At 38.4% G+C, this 15,431-nt stretch overlaps 1 pseudogene; it reads right to left on the bottom strand.

Moving 5' to 3' along the window:
* Nucleotides 1–10,670: 10,670 nt before the first annotated feature.
* Nucleotides 10,671–11,688, bottom strand: LOC124248823 (olfactory receptor 1J4-like; annotated as a pseudogene).
* Nucleotides 11,689–15,431: the final 3,743 nt, after the last annotated feature.

The raw sequence follows: 15,431 nt of genomic DNA, 5'->3' as shown, positions 1-15,431 counted from the left end.
AATACATATATCCAGCAAAAGGCTTATATCCAGGATACATAAAGAACTCTGAGAAACCAATAAAAAAAAAAACCCAGACCACTAAATAAAACATCAGCAATTGACTAGGAACAGAGCATTTACTCAAGAGAGAATACCCAACTGATCAATAAGAATAGACAAAGGAGAAAAACGACACCAGTTATCAGACAAATGCAAATTAATGCACTGATATACTACTTCTACAAATCATTAAGAATGTGTACAGCGGAAAAGATGTACAGCGTAAGTGTTGGTGAGAAAGTGGAGCACGCCTTTTTATATATTACAGGGAGGAGTGTAAACTTGTACAAACACTTTGTCTAACTTTAAAAATTACCTATTAATTAATTGAAATATGCATAAATTTTCATTAAAAAATTCCACTGCTAGGTATATACACAAGCCCCAAATTTGGAACCAGCAAGAATCAATCCAAACTAGAAGGTATGAGTATATTAAAGAACATAGATACAATTGAAAACTATAAAGCTATGAGAATGAGTTAACCATAACTACACAGAAAAAAACAAAATGGAAATACAAAAAAGGACATACTGTATTGTTTATATATATAGAATAGTCAAACTGGCCAATTCTATTTGAAATCAGGATGACGACAATAAAATCATATGGATAAAAACATGATTTTTTTAAACCATGCATGTCTGAGGTTAGGTCTTGGGGCAGCTACTTATAGATATCCCTGGGATTTAGTTTGATTCTCTGTAAATATGAAAAATATGAACACCCTTATAGGTGGATTGTTCTGAGGAGTAATAAATGCTTAATGGATGCCAGTTGTGATAATCATCTCTTGTGTAGATATAGCAGTTTTGCAACTTCTGAATTTCTCATACATGAAGTAAATGAAGTTTAGAGGTAATATGAAAGTTCATATAAATATGTGTTAGTATCAGCAGTAGATAGATAGGGTTATAAAGAAAAAATGGAGATTAAAACAACTTCTTAGAGTCCAGGGAATTGGATTCTAAAGTCTCACTAGGTTTCAGTGGACATCATCAGTGTATAGGAGAGCTTGCATTTCACTTCAGAGCATTAACACACAGAATTCAGAGGGCAGGTAGGGAAAAAAGAACAATCAGGTGAACACAAAGATGTGAGGAAACACAAAATGAGACCAAGAGAGGAAAGACTAGGAGTTAAAGTGTTATCAGTAAGAGCAGGCAAAGTTAAAACTATTGAGGGAGATACATTTTACAGCCACCATGGATGCCCACGACAGTGAGATTGAATTAACAACACCAAGAGGTGTCCATGGTCTTGAATATTTTCAACAGAGCATGCTTCATATCCTTATTCCTCAGGCTGTGGATGAATGGTTTAGCATGGGAGTGACAACAATGTACTTCATAGAAGCAATTATGTCCTTGACTTTGGAGTTACCTGATGAGGAGAATAAGTAAACACCTGCAATTGTCCCATCGTATAAAAACACTACAAAGAGGTGGGAGCCACAGGTAGATGAGGCTTTGCAGATTCTCTTGGTAGTCAGGACCTGCAGGATGATAACTGCCATGTGGATATATGAGCCCAAGATAACACTCAATGACAGAATGAAAATCAGTCCTTCCTCAGTGAGGATGAAGAGCATATTGTAGGAGGTGTCTGAGCAGGAGGACTTGAGCACAACATCAAGTTCACAAAAGAAGTAGAAGATGATAGTCCCTGCACAGAAGGACAACTGATTCATGAGGAGGGGATGCAACAGAGCATGGCCACAGAGGAGATCCAGGACCCAGCAACTAACATGATACAATGCTCATCTCTCACGATGGTGTAAGGGATAGGGTGACAGATGGCCACATACCTGTCATCTGCCATCACTGTGAGAAGAAAGTTGTCAATAAAATTAAAATGAAGGAATAAATACATTTCTGAAATGCTCAAAGCATAGAGGATGGATTGATCCTGACTACCCATGTTTATCAGCATCTTAGGAAAATTGACATGAAAGGGAGACATCAGGGAGGGCCAAGTGACTGAGGAAGAAGTACATGGGGTTGCAGGTGCAAGAGCCCAGCCTGATAAGCAAGATGATGAGTAGGTTCCCCAGCACCATGGTCAGGTACATTCCCAGGATGAGAGTGAAGAATATGCCCTGCTGCCCCAGGAGGAGGAACACAGACATGCTGTTGTGGTTCTTATGTCTCACACCACTATAAGCTAGGGATGAAGAAAGTTTGCAAATCTCAGGAACTTAGAAAGGACGATCAGAATCATTACATCTCATAACATAATTCTCTGGGAAAGCAATGAATTTTTAACCACACTCCTATTAAATTCTCACACCTGTGGATGCATACATCTTCTTTCTATCCCAGTCGGGGTCTAGGAAAACATCAACCCAAAAGCAGTCAGTAAGATCCATTGCACAGAAACAAGAGGGCATTCACTGTTTCATTCAACCATTATTTTATGAACATTGAATCTATACCAGGAATTCTATTAAGGAGTGAGAATATAGCAGTGAACAGAAAGGAAAAGTCCCAGCCCTCTATTAGTGTAGATCTTGATGAGAATAGAGGATACTACACCAACCCAAAGCCAGATCATAATATTTCACTACAGGGAAAATAGTAGATGAGCCTGAGCTAACTGGTATCAGTTGCTTCTGCCTTAAAGTAATTTAAGACTCCCAGGTGAGGCACTGTTGTTAGAGCATCGTTACTTATTTGCTGAGTCTTTGAACACAGGTTAAGTAATTTCAGATTCTTCAAGAATTACTAGGTTAGTTATCTTATTTTCCTCTATAGTCTAATTATGAGATTAAATTGCAAGATAGTTAAGTTTATTTGTTTTCCTTTATTCTATTTTGCTTTATTCCTCACATTCTTTTATTTATTTATTAGTAGGTAAAATATAGATAGTTAAAACTATACAAATAAATACAGTCATCTTCCCATATTTCTACCCCATTCCTACCCACTTACTGTAGGTAAGCAATCTCATTAGTTTCTGATTTATTCTCCTTATGTTTCTTTTTGCTCAAATGGGCAGAGAGATGTATAAAGTACTTCCTCTTCATTTTTACACAAAAAATAGCATGCTATAGATGCTCTCTTATACATTATTTTTTTCATTGATCAAAATAACCTGGAAATTCCTCCATATTGATTCATATATATCTTTCTCATCATTTTTTCACAGCTGCAAAGCACTCAACTGCATTGATGTTTCATAGAGTTTCCCTTTGTGGTCGTAGGGTGAAGTAGTTGTGATGAATGTACTAAATGCCACTGAATTGTATAGCTCAAATGATTAAAATCATAAACTCCATTTTTTTATATTATACTACAATAAAAAATTCAAAAGAAGGTTAGAAGTAGTCTCTACACAGGGCACAGAAAAGAATTATAAAATAATAATAATGTATGATTAAGTTAACAGAGGGAGAACAGAATAACAAAATATATTTATTTAATACAAGGTAGAAATAAAATAAATAAGAAAAACATGCCTCAAACAAGAAGCACATAGTTATATGAAAAATACAAGTTAAAATATATTATGATTACATTAGATGTAAATAAATCAAATTCTCCAGAAATGTAATGATTGTCGATCTGCATAAAAATTGCAAAATCCAACTTTGCACTGTTAACAACAGACACCTCACAGATGTAAGGACACAGAAAAGTTTGAAATAAAGTGAGGGAAAAGAAATGCCGTGTAGAGTGATGTCAGCACCATGGCAGAGTGAACTTGCCTGGGATTCTCTCCTGTCCAACACACAATAAAAAGGGACATTCCAACAGAGGACACCCTAACACAACACAAAAATGTTGGAGAGACACACGCAGGCATACCATGGAGGGCAGAGAGGCTGACGCCCCCATCAGAGGAGCTGGAACAGGGTAAGGGAATACTTCGCTCCCTCCCCTAAAGGCTGTGATCCATGACAGTGGGAGGCCTTCAAATTGGAAGGAGCAGGAGAGGAGATGTTCATTTGTGGTAACATCAAGGTGCCCTGAGGGACCATATAGCCTACAGGGAAGACTAGAGTGAGAGCTTTCACAGGGGGTAACCTCACCAAGCCAACACTCCAAGACAGCAGAAAATGAGAGCAGAGTGAGAAGCCCCAAGAGCACGCAGGAGATAGCACCTATCCCCCTACCTACCCCACACCCACTCCAGTGCCTGGGATCTTGGCTGAAGGCAGAGGGCTCAGCATACCTGGCTCTCGACCCCTACACAGTGGCGATAGGTGGTAATTGAAATCAAATAATATCAGGATGCATAAGAACAGAGCCAGCCCCTCTATTAATATTAATCATTGTATCAAATCTCCAGACCAGAGAGAAAATGGCAAATACCCAGAATTCAGTCCTGAGGTCACAAAAATATGTAATCTAAATGACAATGAACTTAAAATAGCTATCATCAAAAAACTCAATGAGGTAAAGGACAATGTAGAGAAACAATTCAACAAGTTCAGGAGCTACTTCACAAAAGAGATTGAAACTATAAAGAAGAATCAATCAGAAATAATAGAGATGAAAGACACAATGGAAGAGATAAAATAAATTATGGACTCTCTGAATGCTTGAGCAGACATCATAAAGTAGCATATCAGCATAATTGAAGATAGACATGATGAAATGCTCCAGACAGAGGAGGATAGAGAACTAAGACTAAAAAGAAATGAAGTAAGGCTCTGAGAAATATCTGACTCAGTTAGGAAATGCAACATGAGAATTATAGGTATTCAAGAAGGAGAAGAGAAGGAGAATGGAGCAGAAAGCATGCTCAAAGAAGTAATAGCAGAGAACTTACCAAAACTAGGGAAAGAGGTGGAAATTCGTGTAGAAGAAGCTTCCAGATCTCCTAGATATGTCAATATGAAAAGACCTACTGCAAAAGATATAGTAGTAAACTGGGCAAAAATGAGTGACAAAGAAAGAATACTAAGTGAAGTAAGGCAGAAGAAAATAACCTACAAAGGAACTCCTATCAGGCTTTGAGCAGATTTCTCTGCAGAATCCTTACAAGCTAGAAGAACGTGAAATGACATATTCAAATCTTTGAAAGACAAAAATTTTCAGCCAAGAATACTCTATCCAGCAGAAATATCCTTCAGATACGAGGGAGAAAGAAAAACTTTCCCAGACAAACAAAAGCTAAGGGAGTTCGTAGCCACCAGACGCCCCCTGCCCCCAAAGAAATCCTCAAGAAGGCCCTTATACTTGAAACAAAAAGGGAGAAAGGGGTTACAAAGCACAGAGTAAGGAGATAAATTGATAGACAGAATCAGGATAGGAGAGCAAATACTCAAGTATAGCATTAAAGATAGGGGCCAGCCCAGTGGCGCAGTGGTTAAGTTCACACATTCCACTTCTCAGCGGCCTGGGGTTTGCCAGTTCAGTCCTGGGTGTGGACATGGCACTGCTTGGCAAAAGCCATGCCATGGTAGGCGTCCCACATATAAAGTAGAGGAAGATGGGCATGAATGTTAGCTCAGGGCCAGTCTTCCTCACCAAAAAGAAGAGGATTGGCAGTAGTTAGCTCAGGGCTAATCTTCCTCAAAAAAAAAAAAAAAAAGAAAAGAAAGATAAAGGGAAGGGAAACCCCAAAAGGAAAGATAATCTTGTCATTTTAACCACAAAATCACAACACAAGATGGAATAAGATATGAGAAAAACAACTTTGGAAGGGAGGAGGAAAGACACTGAATCAGTTTAGACTAAGGTAATAAGAGGCCATCAGAAATTGGACTATGTTATACACTAGATTCTGAATACAATCCTCATGGTAACCACTAAACAGAAAAGCAGGACAGAGACACAAATAATAAATAAGGAGAAAACAAAGAAACACATCATAAAAAACTACATAATTCAATGGGTAGACCAAAACACACAGGACGAGAGACAAAGTAAATGCAGGAGAACTGGAAAACGAATAATAAAATGACATCATTAAGCCTTCATATATCGATAATCACCCTACACGTAAATGGATTGAATTCTTCAATAAAAAGATGGAATGGGGAGATGGATTAAAGAACAAGACCCAATAATATACTGCCTCTAGGAAACACATCTCAGCTCCAGTGAAAAACACAGGCTCAGAGTGAAGACATGGAAGATGAAACTTCAAGCTAATGGCAAACAAAAGAAAGTAGGTGTCGCAATAGTCATATCAGACAAAGTAGACTTCAAGATAACCCAGGTAAAGAGAGACATAGAGGGACAGTATAGAATGATCAAAAGGACACTCCATCAAGAAGACATCAAGGAGACGTATAAATATCTACGTCCCAGGATATTTATATCCAACCCAGGAGCACCAAAGTTCATAAAGCAACTATTAACAAACCTAAAAGAAGATATTAATAATAACACAATAATATTAAGGGACTTCAACAGTCCACTCACATCAAGGGATTGATCATCCACACAGAAAATTGACAAGGAAACAGTGGAATTAAATGAAAAGCTAAACCTGTTGGATTTAATAGACACATATAGAACACTCCATCCAAAAATAGCAGAATACAACTTCTTCTCAAATGTGCATGGAATATTCTCAAGGATAGACCATGTGTTAGGAAACAAGGCAAGCTTTGATAAATTCAAGAAAATTGAAATAATAACAAGCATCTTTTCCGATCACAATGCTATAAAGCTAGAAATTAATTACAAGAAAAAAGCTGAGAAACGGACAATGATGTGGAGACTGAACAACATGCTATTGAACAAGCAATGGATCATTGATGAAATTAAAGGAGAAATGAAAAAATATCTGGAGGCTAATGAAAATGATAACATATCATACCAACTTATATGAGATGCAGCAAAAAATGTATTGAGGGAAATTTATCACAATATAGGCTCACCTTAAGAAACAAGAAAAATTGCTAATAAGCAATCTCAAATTACACCTAACTGAATTAGAAAAAGAGGAACAAAGCTCAAAGTCAGCAGAAGGAGAGAAATAATAAAAATCAGAGCAGAAATAAATGCTATTGAAACAAAAAAGGCAGTAGAAAGGATCAATGAAACAAATAGCTTGTACTTTGAGAAGATAAATAAAACTGACAAACCTGTAGCCAGACTTAGAAATAAAAAAGAGAGAAACCTCAGATGAACAAAATCATAAATTAAAGAGGACATAATGCCAGACACCACAGAAATAGAACAGATTATAAGAGAATACTATGAAAAATTATATGTCAATGAAATGGATAATCTATAGGAAATGGATAAATTCTTAGATGCTTACAACCTGCCAAAGCTGAAGCAAGAAGAAACAGATAATCTGAATAGACCAATCACAAGGAAAGAGATTGAAACAATAATCAAAAGCATGCCAAAGAGTAAAAGCCCAGAACCAGACGGCCTCCCTGTAGAATTCTATCAAACTTTCAGAGAGGATTTAATTCATATCCTTCTCAAGCTATTCCAAAAAATTAGGGAAGATGCAACACTTCCTAACACATTCTACGAGGCCAACAGAACTCTGATACCAAAGCCTAACAAGGACAGCACAAAACAGGAAAACTACAGGCCAATATCGCTGATGAACAATAGATGCAAAAATCCTCAACAAAATTTTGGCCCTCCAAATTCAGCAATACATCAAAAGGATCATACATCATGATCAAGTGGGATTTATACCAGGGACACAGGGATGGTTCAACATCTGCAAAGCAATCAATGTGATGCACCACATCAACAAATTGAGGAATAAAAACCACATGGTCATCTCAATAGATGCAGAGAAAGCACTTGACAAGATCCAACAGCCATTTATGATAAAAACTCTTAACAAAATGGGGATAGAAAGAAATTACCTCAACATAATAAAGGCCATATATGACAAACCCACAGCCAATGTCATACTCAATGGGCAAAAATCGAATGCCATCCCTCGAGAACAAGGACAAGACAGGGATGACCACTATCACCACTCTTATTCAATACAGTCCTGGAGATTTTATCCAGAGCAATTAGGCAACAGAAAGGAATAAGAGGAATCCAAATAGGCAGGGAAGAAGTGAAACTCTTGCTGGTTGAGATGACATGATCTTATATATAGAAAACCCCAAGGAATCCATTGGAAAACTATTAGAAATAATTAACAACTACAATAAAGTTGCAGGGAGCAAAATCAACTTACAAAAATCAGTTGCTTTTCTATACTCTAATAACCAACTTACAGAAAGAGAACTCAAGAGTACAGTTCCATTTACAATCACAAATAAAAGAATAAAGTACCTAGGAATAAATTTAACCAAGGAGGTGAAGGACTTATACAATGAAAACTATAAGACATTACTGAAATAAATTGATAATGACATAAAGAGATGGAAAGAGATTGCATGCACGTGGATGGGAAGAATAAACATAGTTAAAATGTCCTTACCACCCAAAGCAATCTACAGATTCAATACAGTCCCAATCAGAATAACAATTACATTCTTTATGAAATAGAACAAAGAATCCAAAAATTCATATGAGGCAACAAAATATGTCAAATTAATAAAGCAATCCTGAGAAAAAAGAACAAAGCTGGAGGCATCAGAATCCCTGACTTCAAAATGTATTACAAAGCCATAGTGATCTAAACTGCATGGTACTGGTACAAAAACAGGCACACAGCTCGGTGGAACAGAACAGAAACTCCAGCAATAACACCACACATCTACAGACAGCTAATCTTTGATAAAGTTGCCCAGAACATACAATGGAGAAAAGACAGTCTCTTCAATAAATGGTGTTGGAAAAACTGGATAGCCACATGCAAAAGAATGAAAGTAGACCATTATCTCACGCCATACACAAAAATAAACTCAAAATGGATCAAAGACTCAAAGATAAGTCCTGAAACCATAAAACTCCTGGAAGATAATATAGGTAGTACACTCTTTGACATCAAACTAGAAAGGATCTGTTCAAATACCATGTCCTCTCAGACAAGGGAAATCAAAGACAAAATAAACAAGTGGGTGTTCATTAGTTTAAAGAGCTTCTGCAATTCAAAAGAAACTAGGATCAAAACAAAGAGACTACCCACCAATTGGGAGAAAATATTTGAAAATCATATATCTGACAAGGGGTTAATCTCCATTATATATAAGGAACTCACACAATTGAGCAGTAAAAACCCAAATAGCTCCATCAAAAAATGGGCAGAGGATATGAAGAAACATTTTTCCAAAGAAGATATACAGATGGCCAATAAACACATCAAAAGGTGTTCAACATCACTAATCATCAGGGAAATGCAAATCAAAACTACACTAAGATACCACCTTATGCCTGTTAAAATGGCTATAATCACTAAGACTAAAAATAAGAAATGTTGAAGAGGGTGTGGAGAAAAGGAACCCTCATACACTGCTGGTGGGAATGTGACTGGTGCAGCCACTATGGAAAACAGTATGGAGATTCTTCAAAAAACTAAAAATAGGACTAACATATGACCCAGCTATCCCACTAGTGGATGTCTACCCAAACAACTTGAAATCAACAGTCCAAAGTAACATAGGCACCCCTATGTTCATTGCAGCACTATTCACAATAGCCAAGGCATGTAAACAATCCAAGTGCCTGTCAACCGATGATTCAATAAATAAGATATGCATATAGACACACACACACACACACACACACAATAGAATACTACTCAGCCATAAAAAAGACAAAATCATCCCGTTTGCAACAACATGGAAGGACCTGGAGGGAATTATGCTAAGTGAAATAAGCCAAACTGAGAAATACAAACACCAGATGATTTCACTCATACATGAAATATGAACAAACACATAGAAAAGAAAAACGTTCAGTGGTAGCAAGGGAAGGGACTGGGGAGTGGGCACAGCGGGTGAAGGGGAGCACTTATGTGGTGACAATGAAGAAATAACGTACAACTGAAATCTCACATTGATGTAAACTGTTATGAACTCAATCAAAAAAAAAAGGAAATGCCATGTAAACACTAACCAAAAGAAAGGTGGTATATCTATACTTATATAAGAATAAGTAGATGAGATGTTGATCCAGGTGCCATTGTAGAGGTAAAATGGAATATATCCCAATTATAAATGTGATGGTGTGCTGTTAAATGTGTAAAAATGACTCTCTTTCTCTTTCTGTGTTTTACAAAGCCTTACTTTGTAGCATTTTCCAATTTCCATAGTGTCATTTTTCCCATTATGGCTGATTTCAATCTACCAACATGATGCCATTGAATGTGGAGTTGGGAAGAAATGTGCACAATCAGCTTGAAGCCAATGCAACCCACTTTTAGCACACCACTCAACAAAGAATCAGTCCATCAGGAGCAGATCATGATGTTAAACCTGTGTGTCTTCTATAACATAGCATAAAAAACACATAAGCAAAAACAAGCATATCTACAAGGAGAAAAAGATAAAAAATTATAGTTGTGTGGCATTTTGCATAAAATTTAGTACACATCTTATAAGAGATGATTAATAAGCAGAAAAAATTAATTAGGACTAAAGAATATTTAACAATCCAAGTAGCAAACTTAACCTATTTAACATTTTAACAACACAATGCATGACAGCAAAATATATGTACTTCCAAAGTTATATTGAGTTTTCAACCACACAATAATTTATGAGATACATCTCACTGTCCTCATGACTGCATTAAGAGGACTTAGTTATTGTCACTTAAAGAAGATAATCTGTTGACAAATATTTCTAGGGCCTGTTTTATATCTCTGTTCCGCAGGCTATAGATGAAGGGGTTCAGCATGGGGGTAACTACTGCATACATGACTGAAGCAATTATGTCTTTGTTGTTGGAGCCCCATGATGAAGAGAAAAAGTAAACAGCTGCAAGTGTCACATAGTATAAAGACACCGCAAAGAGATGGGAGCCACAAGTAGAAAAGGCTTTAAATAATCTCTTGGTGGATGGAACCTTCAGGATGGTGGTCCCTATATGGATATATGAGCCCAAGATACTGCTCAAAGGCAGGATGAAAAGTATTCCTCCCTCAGTGAAGATGACTAGCTCATTGAGGGAAACGTCTGAGCAGCTCATCTTCAGGAGTGCAGTGAGGTCACAGAAAAAGTGGGGGATGCTACTGTAAGCACAGAACGAAAGTTGGACCAAGAGGAAGGTGTGCAACAGGGCTTGTGCACAAGAGAAGAACCAGGACACTGCTACTAATAAGACACACAGCTCATGCCTCATAACAATTGTGTATTGGAGTGGCCGACAGATGGCCACATACCTGTCATATGCCATCACTGCAAGAAGGAAGTGGTCAAGACAAGCAAAAACTAAGAAAAAACACATCTGAGAAATGCACTCCACATAGAGGATTGACTGTTGCTGAGTCTGCATGTTCATGAGCATCTTTGGAACTGTCACAGATGAAAGAGAAATGTCAGAGAAGGCCAAGTGGCTGAGAAAGAAGTACATAGGGGTGTGGAGGCGAGAGTCCAGCCTGATGAGCAAGATGATGAGCAGGTTCCCAAGCACTGTAGTCAGGTACACGCTCAGGAAAAGGGCAAAGAACATGTTCTGCTGATCTGGTTGGATAGGGAGCCCCTGGAAGAGGAACTTGGACACTCTGCTCTGGTTCTGAGGCCTCATAATGTTCTTCAATATGCTGGGGATGAAGAAGGTTTGGAAATCTCAGGAACCTAGAAATCATTATCAGGACCATTATCTCATATACTGTACTTCTCTGGGAAAACAATAAATTTTTAAATACAATGAACTTTAAATTTTAAATAAGAAATTTTTAAATTTTAAATAATTTTAAAAATTTTAAATACAATTAATTTTTAAAGTAATTTCTCACATCTGTGGGTGTGTGCAACTTTGTTCTATCCCAGTCTGGCTTCAGGAAGCCATTACACCGAAAAGGAGACAACAAGTCCTCATTGTGCAGAAGCAAGAAAGTGTCCATGGTTTATTCAATAATTCCTTACTGAACATTGAGTCTAAACATGGGCCTGTACTAAGGACTGAGACTGCAGCAGTGAACAAGAAAGGTAAGGTTGCCACTCTCTGTGAGTGTAGATCTTGCTGAGCATATAGATATAATTCACCATAACAAGCCAGAGCCAAATCATAAGAAGCAGAAAGAGTAGGTGAGCCATAGCAAACTGAGATCAGTCGTTCCTTCCTTATAGTAACGTGAGACTCCAGTGCCGAGGCAGCACTGTTGAAGCGTTATCGCACCCTCCTCCTGGGAACCTGGCTGGGTCCCAGTGGCCTACAGTTATAAACTCACAGTCACACTAGAAGTGGGTATGAGCTTTTCATTTAAAGCTACTTGATGCCAGAATAGCTCCCAAACCAGAATAGTCCACAAACAATCTTTCATAAGAATGGTGAACATTTGGGTAGTGCGCTAAGGACTTACCTACACTTCCTAATTAAATGCACACATCAGCCTTACATTCCCAGATTTTAAAAAATCTTCCCAGTTGCACTAAGAATGTTCTTTTACCTATTTTAGCTCTTGAGATAAAGAAACATAAACGATATAAATTCCTTATATATATATATATATAAACATAATGCCATTTTCTGTAGGTTAAACATACAACATGTTGATTCCTTCATGTACTTCTATATAGTATGTCTGTGCTGTCAGAGTCCATGCTCTCCACCACTACACATGGACACTTCCTCCATCACTGGTTAGGAGTGCTGGGCACTCTGTGTTACTTTATGGCTGCAAAGAAGTCAAAATAGTTCAAAATGTTCTTAGTTCCCTGCCTGGAAAGTTCCCTTCATTCATATTGATCTATTTTCCAACTGACAAAATACTCTCACATTCATTATCATTTATTCAAACAATACATGTTTATTGAGAGCCTGTTAGTTTCCTGAGGCAAGTGTAATTACTTCCATATTATAGATTGAAAACTGAGGCAAAGAAGTTAAGTGATTTTCCCAGGATCTCACCCCCATTTACTGAGGGTTCTGCTCTCTAACTTCACGCATGATGATGTTAATATATTTTTTCCTGGGACATTAAGTGAAAGATTAAAAAACTCTGAGTGAGTCAGTCGCACTCAGGCATATGAAAATCATAGCAGATCCATTTCAGAAACAGGGAGTTGCTTGAAGCCTTGGTTGTCTCAGTCAATGGTGCTCCAGAGGAAGGTACTAAAGGAAATATTGAGTCATGGTGGAAAATCAGAAGCCTCCCTAAACGCATACAAATCACACACACGCAAACACACCCACACACTGCTGATTTGAGAATTCCTATCAAATCGGTGACCAGTTCCTATCCTAAAAGAAGGATAGCCAGTATGTGGTTCAGTTCATAAACATCATATACAATCATACAAGTGATAAATGACTCACAAAATGAGACATAAACAACACACAAGGATGTACCATTCACCCACAAACACATTCACAATGCACTTCAACACACCTGATGCATGACACACCTGGTAAACACTCAACTCAGCTATATACATAACTCAACACTAAACACATGCATCACCAAAAACACACAATGCAAAAATCTACCAAGAAACACTCACCAACAACACATATGCACATCCAGCTACACACTCACTGCAACAAGCAGCACACACACTCCTGTTACTGAGAGACATGGTTAGGCCCCTTCTCACCACACACTTCCTGGAGGAAGGCAGTCAACATGGGGCAGTTAAGTCTATTCGCACAGCCAAAGTCACTAAATGACCAACAACCCATGCATGTGGTGACATACACATGGTAATATACACGCACAAAAAAGCAAACAATACATACTCCTGCTCTTACACACAAGTGTGTCACCCACACAGTTCACACATACGTGAGCACAACTGCTGAGCAGAGGTTTGAGCCCTCTCAAACTTTAGATCCTCGGTGAAGTCAGGCATCTTCTTCTCCAGCAGGAGAGAGAATAATCTCACTCCTGATGCTGAGCTCTCATCTGCTGAGCTGTGACACCTGCCCAGTGGGGGAAATGCCCTCGTCATAACAACGGGAGGCAAATGTTTAAGATCACAGGCATGAATCAGGAGTCCCTAAATGAAATGTTAGGAGGCTGATGACTTGGTCTACATGTGATAAAACAGAGCCCAGACTGACTCTAACTGAGGAAAAGCATCAGGATGTGCATCAGATACATAGTACACACACATATATGTAACTGTCAAATAACAAGAACACAAGCATACATACACACATACACGCACACACTTGTGAACACAGAGGAACTTATGCACAAACCCACAAGCACACAGGCAGATCCATTGCCAAGTGCAGATTTCCAGCTCACTCTAACCTTTGCTTGTCATTGGTGAGTTCAGACACCTCCTGCTTGGACTGTTTCCCAAATTCTCAGTTTCTCTTCAGGAGACTTGGTATGGAGAAGAAAACAAGAAATATTTGTGGGCTAGGCACTTCTAAAGATTTTCATGGTCCTTATTCAACTCCAGAGCAATAAGCAAAAAGATAATGTTTTAAGTACCAGAAAGAGGACACAAAGTGTCCCCAGGCTTCTTTGTCAGGGAGGAGCTACTGTAGGCTAATTGGCCAATTTCTTACTGACCTTTGGGGAGCTGCGCTTCCACAAGCCAGAGTGGACTGGAGTCCCAGGGGACAGTGTCTATGATGCCATCATTGCCTTTCTTCCTGGGTGTGCTTCCACCTTGGAAAAAGCATTTAAAAAAAAAAAAAGATGTCACAATGGCTTGTTTACAAAGGTGTTGGCAAGTTTAAGGAAAGCTATTAAAGGTTGGGCACTCAGGGCTAGCAGCCATGGGAAACAGGTATAACAGAAGGCAGTGCTTATGAGAATTGGTGAGACATGTAGGGGTAGGAGAGGACCCCTGGACAGGACTGGGGACAGCCACTGTCAACCCATGGTCCAGCAGGGAGAAAAACAGAATAAATGCCCCAATCTCTTTCTCCTTTTGCATTTGACCTCTTGCTTGTGTTTCCACCCACCAAATCCAAAGGCCCAGGGAACCCAGTTCACGAAGTCCATAAAGGTCAGACTCCTGAGATGAAACAGGTTAGAGAAGGCTGGAGAATGGACCTGGAGGGGAAAATGGAGAGTTTCTAGTGCACATTGGTATAGACAATATTTTCTGATTGTACATTTGTAAGCCAGCTCATGGGTGGCAAATGTGCTGACATGTTTTGTTCTTCAGACATGCTTCTTTTCTCAGTGTAAATTTGCCTCTACAGTTTCATTGTAAAGACTATAAACTCTTACAGAGGAAGGATACACTTTATAGAATTACATTCCTTGTCCTGCTCATGGTTCAGCAGTCCATATTCTGTCTCTGACAGGGGCTACAAGGAGACTATTTTGAAAGATCATAATTGTCTGCCTGGATGCCAACTTTAAATTTAGTAACAGACCTGTAGGATATTCTATTCTCTCTTATTGAGTAATTACGGACAAGGGATTTTTCT

The sequence above is a fragment of the Equus quagga genome, chromosome 1 (genome assembly GCF_021613505.1).
Source record: "Equus quagga isolate Etosha38 chromosome 1, UCLA_HA_Equagga_1.0, whole genome shotgun sequence".
NCBI classification, from domain to species: domain Eukaryota; kingdom Metazoa; phylum Chordata; class Mammalia; order Perissodactyla; family Equidae; genus Equus; species Equus quagga.
This window is presented reverse-complemented; position numbering and strand designations above follow the sequence as displayed.